Here is a 25,229-nt window from a genome sequence, read left to right as displayed (position 1 = left end):
TATGGTGTCTGAGGCTGAATCTGGGCCTCTTAATGTGGTCAGAGTGGAAAGAGAATTATTTCAGGACTCTTTCAAGTAACAACCCGCACCTACTGTGCTCAGAACTCTATTCCAAGTGACAGGAACCCAGAAGTGAACACGAAACACAGTCCTTGTCCTGCAGTCTGGGGCCCTGGGATGACCTGGGTCCAGGGTGCTTGTCACCCAGCACAGGTGGGGCAGAGCGTGGGCAGGGAACTTGAGGGGTTGGGAGAAGCGGGGCCCAGATGGCTTGGGGGCTGCTTCTCCCAGTGGGTGCTTGAGTGAGGTCCCCAGGGGGGAGAATGAGGAGTTCCTGGGGGCAGAGCCTTCTAGGCAGAGAGCAGAGGGCAGAAGCTCAGAGCCATCCCCGGGCACAGAGTGTGACTGAAGCAGTGGGATGTGCAGAGCTGGCCTGGGTGAGCTCCTAGAGGCGGACTGGGTGCTAGGACCCGGCTGAGGGGGCCATCACTCTGGAGCCTGATGTTAGCTGGGACTGCCCAGGAAAACTGAGGAATTCCCAGGGCCCAAGCCCTGTCCCAGACCGTTGAGACCAGAGTCTCTGGGCGTACACACGCCAGGGATGGGGTTTGGAAAACTCCCAGGTGTCTCTGATCTATGGCCAAGGTGAGGAGGATGGGTGGCAGACAGGGGTTTTCAGCACGGCCGTCTAGACCAGCAGCGCCAGCGTGCCTGGAACCTGGCCGTAGTGGAGGTTCTTGGGCCCCACCTCAGGCTGGGGAGCGGAGACTCCGGGCTGGGAGTCAGACCAGCCCTCTGGGTGGTTCTGATACCCTTTGGGCTTTAGGGACCACTGTCCTAAGAGCTTAGACTTGTGGGACAAAGATCCACAAAGACCTGCTATTTCCTCTTCTCTGCCCTGGGGGGTCCCTTCCCTGAGGCACCAGAGGACTTAATCAGCTACCTACTCTGGGGGTGGCGAGGAAAGGGGGAAAGGCAGGGAGAAGGTACTTCCATCCATGATTATCTCAAAGTGTTGCCCAGCCAGACACAAACCTGAGGACCGGGCAAACGTGGGCAAAGGAGCCCCTGAGGCTCTGAAGGGGTTGAGGTCCCTGCCAGACCCTCGATGGGAGGGCCTGTGGCTGCCAGTCTGACGGGGACTGGAGTGGGGGTGACTGGGTGCCCTCCAGCCCGTCAGCCTCTGGGTGGTCTGCCGGCCCCTTGTGAGAGCTGCTGGGCCCGGCCTGGGCTCCCCGTCACTCTCCCAGTGTCTGTGGGGCGGGGATCGCCGGTGGGGCATCCTCACTGCCCTCGGAGGCTGGGACTCTGAGGGCAGGTCATTCCTCTCAAAGGCTCTGGCGCCACGGGAAGGGAAGGGCAGCATCCCTAGATGGCCGGGGAGTGGGTACCATGGGCAGGCCGGGAACCCCTGCATGGGGACTGGTCATGTCAAACCCCTTCAGCCCATCTGCCCGTCCAACACGAACTGGTGCTGCTGAGAGCTGGGCGGAGAGAGCTCCGGACTTCCGGCCAGTGAGCTGAGGTTCCCGCGGGGCCTGCCTGTAGACAGGGCCTGGGACAGTGACTGCCTTTCCGGGTCAAGAAGCTTCGGAGAGAGAGGTGAGAGAGTGTGCTGTAAACCCAAGTGATAAACCCAGGCGCACCAGCCCTCCTGCAAACTCTCGCTGACCCCACGGGCTGGGTAGTGTCCGCTCCGGGCCTCCAAGGCCCCCGCGCCCTCCGAGAGGGCAGTGATCACATGTACAGCCAGTCTGTGTTTAGGGCTGGTCCTCTCTGGACCCGGACCTCTCGATACCAGAGATATCCTCTCTCTCTCTTTTTTAATTCTTTTGTTTTTTGGCCACTCGTGCCTGGTGACAGGCAGGGCAGAGTGCACACTTTTGTTCTCTGATGATCCTCAGGCCTCTCCTGGGGTGACCTTGCTGCGCCTGAATGCCCCTTGGACCCTTCTGCTGTCTGTTCATGCAGACTGGTTAGGAAGGGAGTGTTCTCAGGCTTCGGCAACAGCCTGTTCATGACTCATCAGCAGATTCCATAAAGACGGGAACTTTGCTCGTGTTGCTAGCCTCGTGTGATGCAAGGATGAGAGCCAGCTTGTTTTGGAGGTTGTGTGAGAAGCTGTAGTCAGGGGCCTGAAGAATGCAGTATCTGGGACATCAGAGTCAGGATGAGTCATTAAGGTTGCAGGGTGAGGGTCCTGGAAGGCTTCCTGGAGGAGGAGGTGAAGGTGGAGACTGTCAAGGGTGGGAGGACTTGAGGACAAGCTCCGAGTGTAATTATGCTGGAGAAAGGTATAAATCCCCCAAGTAAAACGAAGCTAATTGAAATGTCAGCACCATCACCTCTGATTTCACACAAAGCTGGGTACTCCACGCCTTATAAGAGCCCCGCCGGAAACTATTGCCGAGAAATGTTTTCTTTAATTGGACAAGGCACTGATTTAGACAATGCCTCTCTGGAAGGGATTAAAAAAAAAAAAAAAAGGGTAAATGACTTAATCTTGGTTCCCTTGATGAAGCTAAGGTTTCTGAGGGGGCTGTTGGAAGAGATAGAATTTCTCTTCACCTCATTGGGCTCATCTAATAAAAAATCAAACTTCATCAAGCCTTAACCTACTGTGGCTGAGGTTCCAGCAAGCTCCCAGGAGCTCCATGTGGCCAGAAGACTTCTCTGGCCTTCTAGAGAGGTCAGGGGAGAGGGCTGGAGAAATTGTCAGTCCTATGGGGGAGCTGGGCTGACCCCAAGCTCCGGGTCCCCCATCCTGATTGCCTGGATTTAGGGGCGACGCTGAGGCTCTGGGACCCTGGCCTGCATCTGAGCAGAGCACGGACCTCTGAGCGTCTCTAGTGGGCTCATGCTGGCTTGGCATCTTGCCTTGGGGCCTGTTCCCTCACCTGGAAAATAATAACCGTCACCCACTGGGCATCTGCTCCCTGAGTGACATTTAACCTGTGTTATCACTTCTCACCACCACCCCATGAGGTAGCAAGGAATTATCCCCATGAACGGATGAGTAACTCGAGGTCTGGAAAGTGAGGTCTTGACCAAGGTGAGGCTACCAGTAATCAGTGCAGGCAGTGTGCCCTCAGGATCATCTGTCTTCCCAAAGGTAAGCTTCTTCCTGTTTGTGGGTTGAACTGAATGACGTGTAAGGGCCCCTGGCAGATTGGCCATCTGCCCCTACATGACTTTGGGGGGCTTCTGTGTACCCAGGCACCCTCAATAACACCACGTCAAAAGAGATGCACGTTTTCACTCCCCCAGTGGTTCATCAGCTAACATACCATGACACCCCACCACATGCCAGGAAGCGCATTCACTTCCATTATCAGTGAACTTTAAAATCCACCTCTGAGACATATTGATTGTACTTTAGGATTGACTGAAACATTAGGATCCCAGACCTAGGGAATAGGGTTTGTATGGCAGGAATTACTTAGAAGTCTTGATAACAATAATTAGACAATATTATAAATCAAGCCCCCACCTGTTGGAGGTGGAATTTGCCTCCAAGACAGATGAGAATCATTTCAAAGTAGAGTCCCCTGGACCTGGTTGGCTTGGCTGGGTGTGACCTGTAAGGAGGCAGGCAGTAAATGGAGTGGGACACTTGCTGTGGATGTGCCCTGGGCTGGATCTCAGAGTTCATGGAGGGAGGGGACAGGGGTCGCTCGGGAAGAGCTGGCTGCTCTCCCCGGCCAGCGGCCCTGGGTCGTGGTGTCCTGGCCTGGGGGCGCTTCTTAGAGGCACCCATTCAGCCACCTCTGACTCAGCAGCACCAGGGCCAAGGCCGTCTGCCTGGCACGTGGTGTCCCCACGTCTCCCTCGAGGGCTCGCTCATCACGTCCGCTCGGTCATCAGGCCACGTGCTCATTCAGCAGAGGCCACTGAAATGTATCGTGCACTTGGCGCTATTCTAAGGTGGGGAAAGCGCAGTGGCGAAGACCAGCAGTCCCTTCTCCTATGGAACTGACGTCTCAGGAGGAGTCCTCCCTGAGTTAGAAAGCTCTGATTTCTGGAATGTTCTTTCTTAGGACAAGCAGCCCAGCCTTCCTACAGCTCCCCCACCGGCCACCCTCTCTTCTCTGGTGGTGGACCCCCATCCTCACCTCCTTTCTGGTCCAGGCTCCTGCAGCCCGACTGAGCCCCAGGCACCCCTCGTTCCATCATCGTTCCATCACACAATCTCCGCCAGTTCTTCCCTCTGGACCCTGGGTTCCACCGAAAAGTATTCGTGACTCTTCTGAGGGGTCCTGGCTGGGCAAGAGCATCCCCTGTAGATGTCACAGCTGCCCTAGGTTGCTACGCCACCTTTGGAAATGTTTCCCCCTGAGCTGGTCAGAGTTTGAACCCACTGCAAAAATTTCATTTAGAAACAACACTTGAGGATGGGGAAGATGGAGGGAAGGTGGAAGATGAGGTTACGGGGCAACAGGGAGACAGGAAGGGGTCAGATGCTCTGCTGTGAGCCTGGTGCAGGGCATAGCCAGCCTCTCCACCCATGTGAATATGTCACATTGGGGGGCAATCAAGCTTTCATGAAGGGAGTGCGGATGTAAAGTCCTCCACTGAATTTTCTATAACGCTTTTTATTAGCCAGCGCTTTACAATGTGAGTACTATTGAATGAAGCATCCATTAGCTTGTGCTCCCGGGGGAAGTGAGGATGATTCCCTGAGTCCTCCGTGCAGGTGGAGCCACAGGAATGTGAAATCGGGTCCACAGGGAGGCCTGGTTATCAGGAGGGCATTGCCAGCCCTCAGAGGACATCTTCCTCAGGAAGTAGGCTAATATTAGACATGAGCCCTGAGAGCAGAGCAGCTTCCCTCCTAAACATTAGTGCATTTAAAGCGGCGCCCAAACAGACGTGTGGTTGCCAAGGGGAGGGGCATGGGGGAAGGGCTGGACTGGGAGTTTGGGGTCAGCAGACGCAAACTATCATAAATAGGATGGATAAACAACAGGGTCTTACTGTGGAGCACAGGGAACTATATTCAGTATCCTGTGATAAACCAGAGTGGAAAAGAATATGAAAAAGAATATATACATGTATAACTGAATCACTCTGCTATGCTGCAGGAATTAACACACCATTGTAAATCAACTATACTTCAACAAAATAAATTGAAAAAAAAAAAGCAGTCTCTGCTCATTCTGCACACCTACCTCCTCTGCATTTGAGGGTCCTGCTTCCCCTGACCTGGACTCAGTGTTCACAACCCCAAGAAGGTACAAAGCGAGACCAGCTTTCTTGTGGTCGGACAAGGCATCCCTGCTGTGGCCAGCTCGGCAGCACTAGGTGTGACCCTGAAACTGAGGAGGGTGAGGGACAGGCCCGTCTTTAAGGAGCCTGCCGTCTGATGGGGGTGACAGGCAGGAGCAGGACATGGAGGCGTAAGCTGCTAAAGGAAGTATTGAGGTCTATGGGGGGTCAGGGGACGTGATCTGAAGGAGGGGCTCTGAGCACCGAGGGGGCTGGGGCTTGTGTCCTTCCTGGGGGAGGAAGGTGGTCCAGGTGGCGAGTGAGGACACCGGACCCCAGGGCTTTCCCTGTCGGCAGGAGGGGACTGTGGGAAGTGTAAAGTGGAGCAGATGCCGCTAGTGTGGTTGGGCTTGGAAATAAGATGTCCAAGTAGCAACTGGCTCTGGGACTCAGGTGGACAGCTGGGTCAGACATCTTTGTGTGTGTGTAAGAGAGGTTCTTTCAATGACTGAAAGAAGAGGGACGGGGCCAGGCTTCAGGGTCTCCCTTTGGCATTAGCAGATGCAAAGCTGAGCAGGGGCCCCATGTGCAGTTGTGTGGGTTGTGCACTGCCCAAGGATGCCGCATCTAAGTGAGTACCATTCATATCATGGAAAGCCTAGATTTATATGTCTGGTGTGCTAATTCTCAAAAATGTAAGTGAAACGCCTCATTTTAATAAATATCAGAAAATGATGATGATTGTTTCTATGAATGGCAAAGAACTATCTTAAGAAGGGGCATTTTTTTTTTAACCTTAGGTTTTTTTCAGAAGGGGCATCTTTTTTGATTTGCACAAAGGTATCACGTAGGCTCCCGTCATCCCTGAGGTTGGTCGTGTGGACTAGACCAACCCATGGTGGGAGGAGAAAGAGGGGTGCCCTGGGCTCCTCTCTGGCACACTCATGTCTGGTCCACGGCCCAGCCCCACAAACCTCTGCGTCTGGCCTCCTTTAGCAATAATCCTCCTGAATTTTCCATCGGGTATTGGGGTGCCTACGTCATGGGGACCTACAGGCAACTAGGGACAAAAGGTGGAGACCAGTGCAACAAATACCGTGCTGGAGGGACTGAGAATTGGTCAGGTGGGAGGTGGGAGTGGGGCCGAGGGGGGAGGTGGGGCAGCAGGGTAGGAGCAGTCCAGCGTGGAAGGAAGACTGGGGGCTGGGGAGGACGGGGCTGGGCCGTGCAACTCTGCTGCTCTCTGCGAGGTCGCTTCAGCTGTGTCTGACTCTGTGCGACCCCACAGACTGTCGCCCACCAAGCTCCGCTGTCAACGGCCTTCTCCAGGTGAGAATACTGCCGTGGTTGCCATTTCCTTCTCTAGGGAATCGTCTCGACCCAGGAGTTGAGCCCTTGTCTCTTATGTCTCCTGCATAGGCAGGCAGATTCTTCCCCACTGGCGCCACCTGAAAAGCTAGTCTGTTGCATTGAGCAGGTTTTAAAGCCCAGCCTGGCTTGAGAAAGCTGCCAATTCCTTACTTTGAGGCGTGTTGCAACTTCCAAACAGTTTTTGCTGGAACCACCGGTCCTGAAATACCTGTTTCAGATTTCTGGCATCACTTGAACTGTCTTTCTTTTTCTTCTGCAGATACAACATGTTATGAGGCTGGGCTGTGGGAGGTTTAGAGAACTAGCCGCAAGACTGGGCACAGAATTACTTCTTCCAACTAAAGACCAGGAGGTTTTGTGTTCTTAGGGTGAACCCTTTTCCAGGAAGTTCCTCAGTTTCCCAGGACACAGCCTTCTCCTGTTGCGTCAGCCCTTCGGCTTGTCCAACAAGCTGGTTTTACATCTAGCTTGACTTCTGTCTCAGGAACGGCCCCTGTCTCCCAGGATAACGCACTGGGTTTGGCAGTCAATTCACTGAATGTGCATGCCCAGGCAACCACGACGGCCCAACCCAGCCCTGTGATGAGCTTCTGCTTCAGAGGCTAAGAGAGAAGCTCACACTGGGGACACCTGAGACACTTCTTTAATTCTTTTTAAAAATTTTGTTTCATTAGAGCATGGTTGATTAAAAATGTTGTGTTAGTTTTGGATGTGCAGCAAAGTGACTCAGTTCTACATGGATACACATTCTTTTTCATATTCTTTTCCATTAAGGTTTATCACAAGATATTGAATACAGTTCCCTGTGCTCTACATAGGACCTTGTTGCTTATCTATTCTCTATATAATATTTTATATCTGCTAATCCCAAACTCCCAGTCCATCCCTTCCCCTTGGTAACCACCAGTCTGTTCTCTATGTCCAACCTCGTTCTTCTTAAGTTTGGGCCACACTCCTTCTGCTCATTCTTTCCCTCCCAACATAGCACTCATATCTGGTCCACAGCCATCCCTGAATGCATAGAGCAGCTCCATGGGCAATATTCCTGCATCTTATGTACTTATTTGTAGCACCTGAATCCCAGAATAGACATTTCCCCATTAAGGAACACAAATAATGGAAGAAGAAAAAAGACACCCACTTCCTGGAGCAGATTGCTTTGCCCAAAATAGCCCTATAACCAACGGGCTGCTGAACTACCTCGTGAGGAAACCTATGAACATTTGTAGTATTTTACATCGAGCTGAATAATTTATTAATGTTTAATATTTCACAACAGTAAAGCAGAAAACCTGATGAAATTTTCATGTCTGCTATTATAAGCTAAATGGATTGAGACGCAGCTGGTGGTGCTGGGTGCCTGCAGGTAGGTGCGAACACCCCCGCACCGTCCCGTTGGCGGACCCACGTGGCCGGAGCAGCTCTTGTCTGCCTGTTACCCTGCAGGGCCTGTGCGCTTGGGAGAACCAGGTGCTTGAGGGCATCTCCAGTTTGGTTGAACAGAAGGTCCTATTTAGGAAGTGATGTCACTAGGGCCAAGCTTCTTCCTTATTCCTTTAATTTTCCTCACTGCTCTGTTTTGGATGCCTGAATTGTCCACCATTGGTACAGATTGCATTCTTTGTGAGATAATCAACATCCAAGGAAAACGTGACTGATGATTAACAATAGCCATTAAGTAATAATATGATTAATAGTCTGAAAAAGAGTATATATAGTGATAGTGAAACTCACTCAGTCATGTCCGACTCTTTGTGACCCCATGGACTATACAGTCTATGGAATTCTCCAGGCCAGAATACTGGAGTGGGTAGCCTATCCCTTCTCCAGGGGATCTTCTCAACCCAGGGCTCGAGTCCAGGTCTCCCTCATTGCAGGCAGATTTTTTACCATCTGAGCCACAAGGGAAGCCTGATTAATAATCTAAAAAAAGAATATATATATTCTTGAAATAATGTGAAATGTGAAATATAATAATATGAAATAATAATAATATGAAATATATGAAATAACTGAAATAATATGGTGGCCTCGCCTTGGGGAGAGTTGAAAGTACTTTTGGTATCTTAAAGGATAATTGCATTATGTCAAGGCCTCCTTTAGGAGATTTAAATGTGAGAAGAATAACGTGAGGGAATTTGGGGGAGCCAAAGGGATGCCCTGGAATGGACCGATTATTTTTGACCTACTAGTCTCCAAATAGTCCACTTCAGGAAATGAAGGGGTACAGTTGCCATCTCTCCTGGTGTCCTGGCAACCGGGGTGGAGGCAGGTAACCCAGCCTGGGTCAGTTGGATGTTCCTGCCCGGGACCCTGAAAGCTGCACCACAGGGCTGCTCAGGATAGGAAGACATGGTTCTCTGTAGCTGCGGAAGACAGGAGCCCAGGGACAGTGCAACCAGTAGTGGCAGGCCCAGAAGACTGTTTTCAGCTTGTGAGCTTCTCAAAGTCTTATTTCCCTTCATTTTCATCTCTATTCCGAAACTGATTCTCCAGGCTTCATTGATTCTGTGAGCTAGCCAATGTACTGCAATTAAACTTCTTTTTTGCTTCACTTCGCTGGTGGTGTTTTCTGTTATTTGCCTGGCAGAACACAGATTGTTAGAGCTTTCAATACCCTATAAATCACTTTTTTGTGTGTGTATGTCTGTGTTTTAGAACTTAACTCAGTGCGTTAGAGCATTAGCAACTGGGGCTTTCAAAAGCCTTCGTAGGGAAAGAAACAAGTTAATTCACCCACAGACCTCATCCTACGAAGGCTTGGAGCAGAAATCGTCAGTGGGATGAATGAGGTGATTCAGATCTGGGCTAACCCTTAACCAGAACTAGGATATGGGAGAATTTTGCTTGAGATGGTTTCCACCTTTCACACCTTACATTTGCTACCCAGTATTTATAGAGAGAGGAGGCTGGAGGAATTTCATGGAAGTGACTTGGAAGATTTTTAAACTAATTGAGAAGATGAATGATTTTGAATGGTGTTTCATTTATTGATTTCCCATTTACTGATGTATACAAATGCCAGGTTCCTAGAGTAGCGGCTGGCCCGTAGGAAGAGAACAGAGTACCAGACACCAGGGTCAGGGGACTATAGGGTAAAATATTTACCATCAATGACCTCATTTAACCTCACTTTATAACTTGGTCTAAATCCCAGCTTGGAGGTTCAAAAAACCACTGAAATGAGTGTGTCAGCATGAATGTGGATCGAGGACATTTTTTCTTGGCATTTTTGCCATAAGGATGCAGAGAAGCTGAGAGAGAAACGGTGTTTTATTTGGTGTGGTTGCAGGCTTCATGAAAACCAAATCAAAACCAAAATAAAAGTGGAAAACAGCCCATCACTCTCAACCGAATATAGAAAGCTTTTCCTCATAAAACAACTCCTCTTTGGCATACTGGGTTCCTGCTCCTTTCGCTCACGGAGTACCTCTTGTGACCTGGCCGGGATGGCTACAGGCTGGGAATTCTTCCCACAGTGTGAGTAACTGTGGGCCCTTCACTCCCCCCTCTCCACAGGCGCTGTCACCCTCACTGCCACAGCGAGGCCAGAGAGAACGCCGCACGCGCCTCCTTCGCGCCAGGATGCTGAGGGCTGACCCCCAGATCCCACATCACATCCCGCCTGAATCCGGCAGCTCTCTTCCAAGGAGTGTTTAGGGACCCAAGCGGCTTCCATCTTACGACTCTGCCATCTTGTGTTCTTGTGCTACAGAAAGGCCAGCCTGTCACTCAAGGGGCAGGTAGGGGAAGAATGTGGAGACTGACGCACCTCATATTCAACCAGGTCAGTCAGAGTGACATGCATCACTTCCACCCACATTCCATTGGCAAGATATATGGTGAACCCAAATGCAAGGGGAGCTGGGAAATGTAGTCCCTGAGCCGCCCAAATGCAAGGGGAGCTGGGAAATGTAGTCCCTGTGCCGCCCAAATGCAAGGGGAGCTGGGAAATGTAGTCCCTGTGCCACTCAAATGCAAGGGGAGCTGGGAAATGTAGTCCCGGTGCCGCCCAAATGCAAGGGGAGCTGGGAAATGTTGGCTGGCTTCCAAGCGACAATGTGATGCTGTGGGCCCATGTTGGTCTGCCATCATCTCTACTCTTCTATCTAATACTGAAACCTTCCCCAACAACCAGCCTTTGACTCACTACCTTGGGGAGAGAAACTACATGAATGAATTCACTCTCTGCCATTAATATATGATAACATTTTATTATTCCCAGAATACTTAAAATTTTAAAAAGAATAGGAAGATAAAGCAGTGAGTCTAAAGGTAGAGGAGGTATTTTTGGAATGGGAGATATTCTTGCTGTGATATCTTCTGTTAATTTGTAGAGGGACACACATTCACCTGTGTGCTGGGGTGATTCACCTCCAAATCTCCAAGCCCGCCCGTATCAGAGAAGGGACAAAGAACGTCCCTTTCATAGGTTTCCAAACAAATTCCAGTCTTGCTGTGTCCTTATTGGCTCTGTAAGTCAAGAGGCAGAGCTGCTGGCATCTACTTGGCGACCAGCTTGATAGCTGGTGCTGCCCAGCTCCATTGGAGTGGGAGGGAGATTGATCAGAGCGTCATCCATTTTCCAATGCTGATAGATTTCCTGATTCTCTCACTTGGGCCAGACATGCATCTCCTGCTAGGCAGTAAAAATGTCAATAACCACTCTCTTTTTACTCTTCTTCTTTCCAAGCTGGAGACAAATCTCCATTAAACCCTTAACCCATGCTTTCTTGATTAAATCAAATTTACAGCCAGTGGATAGAGTCAGAATTTCAGCCACGTTCACCTTGCCCTCTGTAAAGTACTCTGGACTTGGCTTTTCAACAACTCTCATATTTTATGCCTCACGTATCAGTTTCCAGGCAAGGTCAAGGGCAGGCTCTTGGCTAAGATTTAGATATGGAGAAGCTTTGTCACCTTCTCTGTGAGCCCTGTGTCCCCAAGACACAGGAAGGGGAGGCGGCGCTGCAGTGAGGATGGCTCGTTTGGAGGGAGGGTGGGTGGCCCTGCCTGAGAGCGGGTGACATTGGAGAGAAAGCGGGTGACAACCAGGAGGGGCCAGATTCACTAGCGTTTTGGTTGTTTAATTAAAGCCAACCATGTCTATGCTTCTGTCATCCTCTGAGAAACTGAGCTGATAGCCAATTCACACCTGCGTGTTAAGGACTAGTCAGAGTGAATGTTACCGATGACTTAAGTCCATCTCAGTCACTGTGTGAGCCAGATTACACAGGACCTCGGCTAATAGTTCCTGTAAGCCTACACAGAAAGTGCTATGACTATCCTCATCTTATAGATGAGAAAATGGGACTTAAGAGGAGGATAAATAACCTTCCCAAGGTCACACATCAGTAAGTACTGGAGCTAGGATGGGAATCCCTAAACTTGGCTCCAGAGTCCATTCTCTTGCCTGCTGTCCTACTGTGCAGTTGCAAGACTTTCTTTGGAAAAGGATCTGTATCTCTCTCTCTCTACATATATATATATATATATACACACACTCACACACATACATATATATGTATACTCCAGGAAGATTCCACTTCCTGACCCAGGGATTGAACCCACGTCTCCTGCATTGAAGGCAGATTCTTTACCATCTCAGTCACCAGGGAAGCCACATATATATATATGAATAACTTAGCTGTATACCTGGAATAACACAACATTGTAAATCAATGATATTTCAATAAAACAGTGAACTGAAGAAAAGAAGAGGTTCTATGTCATTGCTCCCAGAAATGGTTGCATTTTAAAAGGGTCAAGAATGAAGCTAATGGAATAAAGCAGTGCTGGTGGCCACTTGACAGGGAGGTGAGGGAGACCTTTTGAGCTGGACAGTCTTCACAACCTGTCTTTCAAATCATGCCAAGCTTTTGGTGCCGTTTGATGTCTGTTGATAAGCCCAGTCTGTGGTCCTGTCCAAGATGGAACATGTTACCCTCAATCTTTTTTTTTAATTGAAGGAGAGTTGATTTACAATGTCATATTAGTTTCAAGTGTACATTGAAGTGTTTCAGTTATCTCACACACACACACACACACACACACATGGGTTTCCCAGGTGGCTCAGAGGTAAGAATTTGCCTGCTAATGCAGGAAACACAAGAGATGTGTGTTTAATTCCTAGGTCAGGAAGATACTCAAGAATAGGAAATGGCAATCTGCTCCAGTATTACTGCTTGGAAAATCCCATAGACAGAGGAGCCTGGCTGGCTACAGTCCATGAGGTCACCAAGTGTAGGACATGACCGAGTGACTGAGCACACACTCACACTCACACACATGCATTCTTTTCATCACAGGCTATTGCAAGATATTGAGTATAGTCCTCTGTGCTACGCAGTAGGTCCTTATTGGTTATTTATTTTGTATATAGCAAAATGTGTTACATTACAAAGGTCTCTCTAGTGAAAGCTATAGTTTTTCTAGTAGTCATCTATGGATGTGAGAGTTGGACTACAAAGAAAGCTGAGCACTGAAGGATTGATGCTTTTGAACTGTGATGTTGGAGAAGACTCTTGAGAGCCCCTTGAACTGCAAGGAGATACAACCAGTCCATCCTAAAGGAAATCAGTCCTGAATATTCTTTGGAAGGACTGATGCTGAAGCTGAAACTGCAATACTTTGGCCACCTGATGCAAAGAACTGACTTATTGGAAAAGACCCTAATGTGGGATAGATTGAAGGCAGGAGGAGAAGGGGACAACAGAGGATGAGATGGTTGGATGGCATCACTGATGTTATGGACATGAGTTTGAGTAGGCTCTGGGAGTTGGTGATTGACAGGAAAGCCTGGCATGCTGCAGTCCATGGGGTCACAAAGAGTCGGACACGACTGAGTGGACTGAACTGAACTGAACAGAGTGTGTATATGTTAATCCAAAACTCCTAATTTATCCCCCTCACTTTCCCGTTGGTAAGCATAAGATTGTTCTCTATGTCTATTAAGTCTGTTTCTGTTCTGTAATAAGTTCATTTATATCATTTTAAAAAGATTACTATGTAAGTGATATCATATAATATTTGTCTTTTTCTGACATACTTCACTCAGTATGATAATCTCTATGTTCATCCTTTGCTGCAAATGGCATTATTTAATTCTTTTTTATGGCTGAGTAGTATTCCATTGCATATATGTACCACATTTTCTTTAACCATCTGTTGATGGACATTTAGTTTGCTTTTGTGTCTTGGCTATTGTGAATAGTGCTGCAATGAACATCAGAGTGCATGCATTTTTTGAATTATGGTTTTCTCTGCATACATGACCAGAAGTGGGATTGTTGGATCATATGAGAACTTTATTTTTAGTTTTCTGAAGACCCTCCATACTGTTCTCCACAGTGGCTGCACCAATTCACATTCCCACCAACAGTGTAGGAAGGTTCCTTTTTTCCACACTCTCTCCAGCATTGGTTATTTGCATACTTTTGGATGATGGAGCGGGCCATCCTCATTCTCTTTATTTTATTTTAGTTTTAATTGGAGGATAATTACTTCACAATACTGTGTGTGGCTTCTGCCATACGTCAATATGAATCAACCACAGGCATACCCATGTCATGCCCCTCTTAAACCTCTTGCCACCTCCTTCCCCACCCCACCCCCTAGGTGGTCACAGAGCACTGACCTTGGGTTCCCTGTGTCCTATAACAAATTCCCACTGGCTATCTACTGTACATACAGTGGTGTGTATGTTTCAACGTTCCTCTCTCAAATCACTCCACCTTCTCCTTCCCCCACTGTGTCCATAAGTCTGTTCTCTGTGTCTGCATCGCCACTGCTGCCCTGGAGGCAGATTCACCAGTACCATCTTTCTAGATTGCATATATAGCATCATCCTCAGTCTTAAATCTCGGATGTGGAGTTGGAAGGGTCGAGATCAGTTTTGAGCTGGTCATGAATGGGTTGGAAGGAACGCAAAGAGATGTAGTGGAGCCCAGCCGCCACCCTTCAGCTTCTGAGTTTTTGTTTTCCCCACACTAGTGTTGGTGCATTTTCACACTTAAAAGAAATCAGCCTTAAGTCAGATTCTTCAGCCTGTGGTTATATCGATGTCCTTCCAAATGGTTGTGACTACTAGAGTAAGAGTAGGATATTAGTTTTGCTTGGGTGGCCACTCTGGAAAAGCATTTAGAGCCCTCACTTGTGCAGAGAGCCTTGGGCGTGGGGGCCGCTGGGGTGCTGAGGGCCAGTGGCCCCCCACCTCCCAAACACCCTGGCAGCTTCTTGGGGAGAGCCTCTGCCAGTAATAGTTAGCAAACAGATAATATAAGAAGCTCCCTCCTAGGTGCTTCTGGGGATGTTCAGTCATCTGCCCCTGCAGCCTTGTAGGGATGACAAAGGCCCAGGGAGTTAAAGTGGTCAGGGGAGGAGGTTAGGGGAGGACCCAGACTCAGTCCGGGCTGCTTTGCCGGGCGGGTAGTGGGTGTGGAATGTTGCTGCCTATGGGGCCGGGGCTGCAGCTGGTGGCGGGGGACTGGGGGGAAGGAACCCAGGTGTTGATTGTCCCTGTGTCTATGGGTCAGCACCACCTCCCCCTTAAGTAGCCCCGGGCTAAGGTGAACAGCCTCAGGGAGCAGGATGGGTCAAGGGTTTGGACTGGACCTTGCAGACAGCCATCTTTCTGAGTCTTGCCGTGACCTTCCCTCCATGGAGTGCACTCAGAGTATATCTCTTCCTCTCCTGTAAGGACGTGACTCCTACTGGATTAGCACACCACACTTATGACCTGCATAGCGTTGTGCACAAGGACATCAGGCCAAGCATTGTGCACAAGGACATCAGCCCCGGTGACCGGGCTCTGCCGACAGCCTTGCACCTGCTATGAAGCCCAGTCTGCACAGAGGAAAGGGCAAGTGTTTCCAGTTTTCCTATAAGTCCTGGGTCCCCACCTTGCTGTGTTCCTCCCACCACCCCCCCCTCCTCACGGCCTTGACTCAGAGGAGGGCCTTGATATAATTTCCCCAAAGGTTCTACCTAGCCTGGGTCTGCTCTGGGCTTGGGCATCCCAGACACCTGACATTTGGGATGGGATCCTGAGAGGTGGTGAGGGGCAACCAAGAGCAGTGTTCACGGCTACTTTTGTTTCCTAGATGGAATGGCCATTCCTGAAAAGGAGGGAAGGTGTGTGGAAGTGAATAAATGTGACTTGCAGGGGTCATAGTCTGATACGGCTGTCATAACAGTACACCCCTCACTGGGGTGCTTCACTGGCAGAAATTCATTTTCTTAGAAGTCTGGAAGCTGGAAGTCCAAGCTCTGGGTGCTACTGGGCTGATTTCTCTCTCCTCACCTGGCCGATGGCCGTCTCTGTGTCCTGACATGACCTTCCTTTTGCGTATGTACATTCTGGCATCCCTTCTTGTAAGGACATGGGTCCTATTGGATTAGGACTTCACCCTTATCGCCTCACTAACCTTGATGACCCTCTTAAAAGCCTGATCTCTAAATACAGTCACAGTGGGACTAAGGCTACAACATATGATTTGAGTTGGTGGGTGTGTGTATGCTAAGTCGTTTCAATCATGTCCTACTCTTTGTGATCCTATAGACTATACAGCCTGCCAGGCTCCTCTGTCCATGGGATTCTCCAGGCAAGAATACTGAAATGGGTTGCCTTTTCCTACTCCAGGGGATCCTCCCGACTCAGGGATTGAACCTGCGTCTCTTATGTCTCCTGCATTGGCAGGCGTTATCTTTACCACTGATGCCACCTGGGAAGCCCTGGGTGGGTGGAGGAGACAGTTCAGTCCATAGCAGCAGGGAATACTTGCGATTTTGTTAGAGCTTTTGTAGTATCAGCAAAGTGTGTGTGTGTGTGTGTGTGTGTGTGTGTGTGTGTGTGTGCGCGCGCACGCGTCATTCCAACTAGTTTGCAACCTTCCAAAGCAAAAAGTCTTTTTTTAACCCCTATCCTCATAGACCCCCAACCTTCCACCAGAGGGTCAAACATAGGAGGCGCTGAATAAACGCGTGTGAACCAACCCCAAGTGAAGCTTTCTGGTGGATACTGTTGCCAAAGATGACTCTGGACCACTCATCCATGGCTTCCTCTAGATGGGATCTGGGAGAACCGGGCTGGAAGGAATGCTCTGATTGGCTCACTCTTTGAAGGAAGGTATGAAATTTTCAGAAGGGAAATGAACTCTCATTTCAGTCAATTCATACTTCAATCTCACTTTGTTAAGCAACATTATTTATTCAGTAGCCTTTGGATTTCACATGCTTTGTATTTAATGGGTCCAATTATGCTCTTTATGGCATGTCTGTGAAAGGTGCCATTTTTACTATCCGAATGTTGATTTGATGTGATCTCGGATGTTATATTACTCTATGGGGGAGAGGCCCTTATAGCCCCCAGACTCTGGTAGTAAGAGTGAGCAGAGAAAGAAGCTTTTATCGATCTGCATAATTCATAATTGCTGTCTGCAAAGGTCCTGAAGGACGCAGACCTTTCACTTATTCAGACTGTTCATTTTTCATTTTATTAAATAGAAAAGTAGCTTATTTTTCCGAATGGTAAAAAAAACTGATACACCTTAAAAAATATAAACAAAGAAGAATACTATAAAAATTAGTGATGACTCATAACTCTGCCACTTAGGGACAACCTTAGAGGTTTGAATGTGTTACCATTTGATTTTCTCCCTAAGATCATGCACATGTATATGTGTGTCCACCCCATGCCTTTTTCATAATAAACATAATATAGATGATCTAAATGTTTCCTTCCCCTCATTTAAAAAATATTTTTAATTCTGAAAAATTCCAAATATGTACTAAAACAGATTGTATAATATATTGCTTCTCTATTTGTGACTAACCTCTAAAAAATTTATTAGATTTATCACAAAGCATTGGCTATTTTATTTCCCTGTGCTGTACAATATATCATTAAAAAATTTTAATTTATTTATTCATGTACGGCTGCACTGAGTCTTCACCTTTGTGTGGGGGCTGCTCTCTCGTAGTGAAACGTGGGCTTCTCATTGCGCTGACTTCTCTGGCTGTAGCACACGGGCTCCAGGGTGGACGGGTTGAAGTAACTGCGGCTCCTGGGCTCTGGAGAACCGGCTCGCTAGCTGTGGTGCGGGGGCTTAGCTGTGCAGTGGCGTGTGGGATCTGCCTGGACCGGGGACTGAACCCACGTCTCCTGCATTGGGAGGCAGATTCTTTACCTCTGAGCCACTAGGGGGGCCCCTGTACGATAGAGTCTTGCTGCTTATCTGTTTCACACCTAGCAGCTTGTATCTTTTAATCCAGTACTCCTACCTCCCCCCACCCCATCTCCACTGGCAAACACTAGTTTGTTTTCTATATCTGTAAGTCTGTTTCTGTTTTGCATATACATTGATGTGTATTATATACACATATACATTATATACATATACATTGATGTGTATTTTTCTGTAGATTTCACATAAAAATGATACTATATGGTATTTGTTTTCCTCTCTCTGACTTATTTTTCACTCACTTATATATCACTAGGCATAATATTCTCTAGGTCCATCCTTGTTGCCGCAAACAGCAGAATTTCATTCATTTTTATGGTTGTATAATGTTCATTTGTGGCTAATCTTGTTTTGTCTGTATTTTAATTTACCTCCTCCCCAGATTATTTTGAAGCAGATCCTAGCCATCATATCATTTATTCAGTAACTATTTCTCCCTAAAAGATAGAGATACTTCAGAAATAACAATATTTTTGTCATACTTAAATAATTAACAGCAATATCTTAGAAATTCTCAAATATCTAGGCACCGTTAAAGTGTCTTTGTCTTACAATGATTTGTTTAAATCAGGATCAAGTTTTATACTTGTAACTGGCTGTTTTGGTTATGTCTCTTGAGTCTTTTTCATCCATAGTTTCCACCTCGAATTTTTTCTCCTTGCAGTTTACTTGTCAAAGAAACTCATCATCTGTTCTATAGAATTTCTCAGCCTGAATTTTGCTGATTTCTTCCCCATGGCATCATTTATAATGTTTCCTTAAATTGCTAGTTCAATCTCAAACCTTGATCAGATTCAGATTCCATCCTTATGAGTCAAGTCTACAAGTCCACTTGTGAACACCCCCAGGAGGCACATTAAGTCTGCTGCTATCTCACTCTGAAAGGCTACCTAGATCTAATATTTGCAGCTGAATTATTTCCCCCCTCCCATTCATAAGTTGTAGTCCCAACCTATAGAACCTCAGAATGCAACTGTATTTGGAGGCAAGGTGGCTAAGTTGCAATGAAGTCATTAGGTGTTATGATACAAACAGGGGGCTTCCTTGGTGATCAGAAGTAAGGACTCCACCTGCCGGTGCAGCAGATGTGGGTTCGATCCCTGGGTCGGGAAGATCCCCTGGAGGAGGAAACGGCAACCCACTCCAGCATTCTTGCCTGGGAAACTGCGTGGACAGAGGAGCCTGGAGGGCTGTAGGCCAGGGGGTCGCAAAAGAGTCGGACACAAGAACTGAACAACGTCGGATGCCAAGGGGAGGTGCGGGCGCAGATGCTCACAGAGCGATGGCCCTGTGAGGTCACAGGCGAGGTGGCCATCCACAGCCGGGAGGAACGACCAGGCACACTAGCGCCGCGGGTGCCTCGGTCATGCTTTCCGCCGCCAGAACTGTGAAAAAGTACGTTTCTGTCGCTTAAGCACCCCTGCCCCCTGGTCTGTGCTGCATTGTCAGGGCAGCCCGAGCAAACTAATGCATCTATAAATTCATTAGACAATATCAAATTGTTATATTCTAATCCTACCATATCTATTGCTTATCAGCCAAATACTTCTGTAAAGATACATTTTCCTTCAATCACTGTTTGGTCACCCATGGGGAAAATTAGCACAGGAAGAACAAGATAGATGCATGATTCTTTTCCTTTATATCCCAGTTTTCAAAATAACGGTTTGGTTTCTTATTATCCCCCCAAAGTGAGTGACAGGTTTCTTTTTTGGTTTGTTTTCAGTATCAAATAGATTTAAAAATATTTGATGTGTTTCAATATACCTTTAATATATCATAAACATTTTTCTATGTCAATATAATTACAAATAATTAGCTTTAGTGACCACATGGTTTTCCCGTATATGAATGCATTAGAATTTATATAACCATTTCTTACTGTTAGACATTTACATTAAAGCCCTTTTGATTTAGCATTTCCACTCAAGTTCAGTCTTGCTCTCACAAATAAATACATTTTTCCCTGAAGCAAGGTAGTACTTTCCCTAATTTATTTGAAAAGGTGAAATTAGTAGATTAATTTTTAATGATGACTATGATATGAAAGGCAGTCTGGTTAGTTGAGTGGCCTTTTTATTGAAGCTTGAAAGATCTTTCCTAGTCTGTCTGTTTAAAATATTCATACCATGGGTGAGGAGAAAATCTCTCTCTCTTTTTCTCTCAAGGTTTGAAGTTATTCATCAAGGACAGAAGATAAAATAAGACTGGCAATTAAGCTCAAATAGTCATTATGAGTGAAAAAATGATGGTGGCAAGTTACTTTTTGATATTTCCACATTTGCTTGAATGTTTTCGTTTTTGAAAATCAATGTTCTTGCTTTGAAAGAAACCATTGCTACCTTCACTAATCCTTCCTAGTGGTAGGAACCGAGTCCACGGCCCACTTTGTCCCATCAGTGTGGGGACCAGAGCAGCTCTGGGTCAGGTGGCTGACCATCCGGATATGTCTGGATTGGTACAGTTATGCCTATTCGGAAGCAGCTCCTCATAATGTCCCCTTTCACTCTCAAAAGAGTCCTGTTGTGGACAAGAAATTATATGTAATCATCCTAGATTTTAATAGTTTTGTTTCCTTCTACCTGTTCAGATTTCTTCATGTCCCAGCTTCCTTGGAGACAAGATGGTGCTATTGAAGAACAAACTTCTCCCTGTCCACCCAGATGTCCCCTCTCCCCATAATCACATGGCTATAATTGGTTTCCCCAACTTTTGCTTATTTTTCATTTAAGCAAATTTCTACCGTCTCCCTCCTCATCCCCTATTTTTTTTTTTTTCTTTTTTAATCATAGTCCCTTCAATAGAGCACAAAGCTGTCAGAGCAGGGAGGAAATTGTTGTGTAACAGATCTGAATAGGATTGGGCCCATTTGGAAAACTCGGACTGGAAGAGTTATTGTCTGAGCCCAGGCAACACCACTAGGGAGCGAGAGCAGGACAAGGACCAGGGTCTCCCAATTTTTCTGCCAACTTATCTTGGCTAAGTCATCCTTTTAATAATTGCTGGCAAATTTGATGTTTTGAAGAAGATGGGACCCTACCTGCTTTCCCCTCACTTTTGCCATCAGGGGGTGAATTAGAAGGAAAACATGTTTCACATCTAGTTCTGCTGCTGCTGCTACTAAGTCACTTCAGTCGTGTCCGACACCGTGCGACCCCGTAGACGGCAGCCCACCAGGCTCCCGTCCCTGGGATTCTCCAGGCAAGAACACTGGAGTGGGTTGCCATTTCCTTCTCCAATGCGTGAAAGTGAAACGTGAAAGTGAAGTCTCTCAGTCGTGTCCGACTCGTAGCGACCCCATGGACTGCAGCCTACCAGGCTCCTCCATCCATGGGATTTTCCAGGCAAGAGTACTGGAGTGGGGTGCCATTGTCTTCTCCCTAGTTCTGCTACAGATGCTCTATTTATTACCAAGTTCACATTTACTAGAAGCGGGCACAGAAGAGTTCTACAATTTCTCTCTGTTAGCTCAGTTAAGTCTACACCCAATTCTTAGGCTCTTTGACGAGCACCTTGAATAAAATGTTCACTTAGAGGCAGAGGCAACAGTGTTCTGATGACAGAATCAGAACTTTCTGGTTGGGTCGGGTGACAGCATCTTATGTTGAGGGTGATGAGAGACTGCAACCTAGACCCAGAGCCATGGGTGAAATCTGCTGGGTTTGACAGATTATTTCTAGCAAAGGATGTGAACTCTCATCTACCTTTCTAGCCAATTACAGTCCTTGAGTACCATGTACTGAGCCAGTGAAGGTGTATTTCTCACAGTGGGGAAAGGATGGCTCACAGCAGCCCTTCAGCCTAGTCCTTTCCTTTGGGCAGGGTGCTGGAATGCCTCTGGGAAAGGAAAAAGGAAGGTAGAGTTTCTTGCAAACATGCTAATTTCAAGCCAAGCAGATAACATTAATGATAACTAACAGGGGAGTCCTTACCTGTGGAATGTTGCTAGCAGGATGTACCTGGTCTGTGTAAGGTTGCTTATGATAAGGAAACTTGGAATCCAGGGATTAGTGTTGCATGACTTCCTGGAAAGTGTCGAGTAGGCTATGTGACAGTTTGAGTGTGAAAACAGAGATGTTCCCTAATCTAAGCATATCCCTTTTGCATGAAAGATATGACTGCATGCCATACCTCAGAGTCTTGTTAATGTAACAAAAAAGAATCCGGGGAGCTTATTCTGGGGGCAGGGGCGGGTCTAGATCCCTCCTTGCATCGCTTCTGCTTCACAATTGCTTGTATTTTTGAAAGGCAAAGTATCAAAATTGTTGATACTGGGTAAGATCTCTGATTCCTGAGAGCCTTATTTGACACTGTGCTCTCTCTCAAATCCCATGGACAGAGGAGCCTGGTAGGCTGTAGTCCATGGGGTCGCTAGGAGTTGGACAGGATAGAACGACTTCACTTTCACTTTTCACTTTCATGCGCTGGAGAAGGAAATGGCAACCCACTCCAGCGTTCCTACCTGGAGAATCCCAGGGACGGGGGAGCCTGGTGGGCTGCCGTCTACGGGGTCGCACAGGGTTGGACACGACTGAAGCGACTTAGTAGCAGCAGCTCTCTCTCATTCCTTAGGCTGAACAGTGCATCCATACAGATAAAAACTTCTGAGAGGCAACATCTTACTCTGTTCTGGAGTGTGGATTTATTTATTTACTCATTTGTTTTATTGTGTATTTTTATTTTTCAAAATTTATTTATTTTTAATTGAAGGTTAATTGCTTTACATAATTTCGTTGTTTTCTGTCAAACAGCATCAATCAGTCATTTAAAATAGTATAGTGTGTTTACTAAAGTAAAGGAGAACCAAAGGGGAAGCAGTATAATTTCACATTCCCTACGAACCACTAATATTACCCAGTGAAAGTGAAAGTGTTAGTCACTCAGTCGTGTCTGACTCTTTGTGATTCCAAGAACTGTAGCCCACCAGGCTTCTCCATCCATGGCATTCTCCAGGCAAGAATACTACAGTGGATAGCCACTCCCTTCTCCAGGGGATCTTACCGACCGAGGGATCAAACCTGAGTCTCCTGCTTGTAGGCAGGTTCTGTACCATCTGAGCCACTAGGGAATATCAGTGATTAAATAATACTCTTCCCACTTTAAGTAAATGAAAAAAATTAACCCCTGCAAATAGCCCCACTTTCAATTTTTGAAGTTTTGAAAACCTTTTTATTTTATATTGAGTATAGCAGATTAACAATAGTGTGATAGTTTCAGGAAGACAGCAAAGGGGCTCAGCCATACACATAAGTGTATCCACTCTCCCCCAAACTCCCCTCCCGTCCAGGCTGCCACATAACACTGAGCAGAATTCCCTGTGCTATACAGTAGGTCCTGGTTTGTTATCCATTTTTAAAATTTATGTATTTTTTTTTTTATTGAAGGATGGCTGCTGTACAGAATTTTGTTGTTTTCTGTCAAACCTCAACATGAGTCAGCCATCAGTTCAGTTCAATTCAGTTCAGTCTCTCAGTCATGTCCAACTCTTTGCAACCCCATGGACTGCAGCATGTCAGGCCTCCCTATCCATCACCAACTCCCGGAGTTTACCCAAACTCATGTCCATTGAGTCAGTGATGCCATCAAATCATCTCATCCTCTGTCGCCCCCTTTGCCTCCTGCCTTCAATCTTTCCCAGCATCAGGGTCTTTTCAAATGAGTCAATTCTTCGCATCAGGTGACCAAAGTATTGACATTTCAGCTTCAGCATCAGTCCTTCCAATGAATATTCAGAACTGGTTTCCTTTAGGATGGACTTGTATCTCCTTGCAGTCCAAGGGACTCTCAAGAGTCTTCTCCAACACCACAGTTCAAAAGCATCAGTCTTCGGCACTCAGCTTTTTTTACAGTCCAACTCTCATATCCATACGACTACTGGAAAAACCATAGCTTTGACTAGATGGACCTTTGTTGGCAAAGTAATGGCTCTGCTTTTTAATATGCTGTCTAGGTTGGTCATAACTTTTCTTTCAAGGAGCAAGCGTCTTTTAGTTTCATGGCTACAGTCACCATCTGCAGTGATTTTGGAGCCCCCCAAAATAGTCTGCCACTGTTTCCACTGTTTCCCTATCTATTTGCCATGAAGTGATGGAACCAGATGCCATGATCTTAGTTTTCTGAATGTTGAGTTTTAAGCCAACTTTTTCACTCTCCTTTTTCACTTTCATCAAGAGGCTCTTTAGTTCTCCTTCACTTTCTGCCATAAGTGTGGTGTCATCTGCATGTCTGAGGTTATTGATATTTCTCCCAGCAATCTTGAATCAGCCATAGGTATACATATATCCCCTCCCTTTTGAACCTCCCTCCCTTCTCCCTCCCCATCCCACTCCTCTAGGTTGATACAGAGCCCCTGTTTGAGTTTCCTGAGACATACAGCAAATACCTGTTGGCTGTCTATTTTACATACGGTAATGTAAATTTCCATGTTACTCTTTTCATATGTCTCACCCTCTCCTCCCCTCTCCCCATGTCCATAAGTCTATTCTCTATGTCTGTTTCTCCATTGCTGCCCTATAAATAAATTCTTCAGTACCATTTTTTCTAGATTCTGTATATAAGCATTAGTATATGGTATTTATCTTTCTCTTTCTGACTTCACTCTGTATGATAGGTTCTAGGTTGATCCACCTCATTAGTACTGACTCAAATGCATTCCTCTTTATGGCTGAGTAATACCCATTGTGTATATGTACCACAACTACTTTATTCATTTATCTGTTGATGGGCATCTAGGTTGCTTCCATGTTCTAGCTATTGTAAATAGTGCTGCAATGAACAATGGGATACATGTGTTTTTTTCAATTTTGATTTCCTCAGGGTATATGCCTAGGAGTGGGATTGCTGGGTCATATGGTGGTTTTATTCCTAGTTTTTAAAGAAATCTCTGTACCGTCTTCCATAGTGGTTGTATCAATTTACATACCCACCAACAGTGCAAGAGCATTCCCTTTTCTCCACACTCTCTCCAGCATTTATTGTTTGTAGACTTTTTGATGATGGCCATTCTGACTGGTGTGAGGTGATATCTCATTGTAGTTTTGATTTGCATTTCTCTAATAAGGAGCGATGTTGAGCATCTTTTCATGTGTTTGTTAGCCATCTGTATGTCTTCTTTAGAGAAATGTCTGTTTAGGTCTTTTTCCCATTTTTTGATTGAGTTGCTTGCTTTTTTGGTACTGAGTTGTATGAGCTGCTTGTATTTTTCGGAAATTAATCCTTTGTCAGTTGCTTCATTTGTTATTATTTTCTCCTATTTTGAGGGTTGTCTTTTTACCTTGCTTATAGTTTCCTTTGCTGTGCAAAAGCTTTTAAGTTTAATCAGGTCCCACTTGTTTACTTTTGTTTTTATTTACATTACTCTAGGAGGTGGGTCATAGGGGATCTTGCTTTGATTTATGTCATGGAGTGTTC

The 25,229-nt window shown here is 46.6% G+C and overlaps 1 pseudogene; it reads right to left on the bottom strand.

The window, feature by feature from the left end:
* Positions 1-1,441: 1,441 nt before the first annotated feature.
* Positions 1,442-25,229, bottom strand: part of LOC136164213 (arsenite methyltransferase-like) — a 38,152-nt pseudogene continuing 14,364 nt past the window's right edge.

Source organism: Muntiacus reevesi, chromosome 3, assembly GCF_963930625.1.
Source record: "Muntiacus reevesi chromosome 3, mMunRee1.1, whole genome shotgun sequence".
Taxonomy (NCBI): Eukaryota; Metazoa; Chordata; class Mammalia; order Artiodactyla; family Cervidae; genus Muntiacus; species Muntiacus reevesi.
The sequence above is the reverse complement of the archived record's forward strand: the minus strand, read 5'-3'. Positions and strand labels throughout refer to the sequence as shown.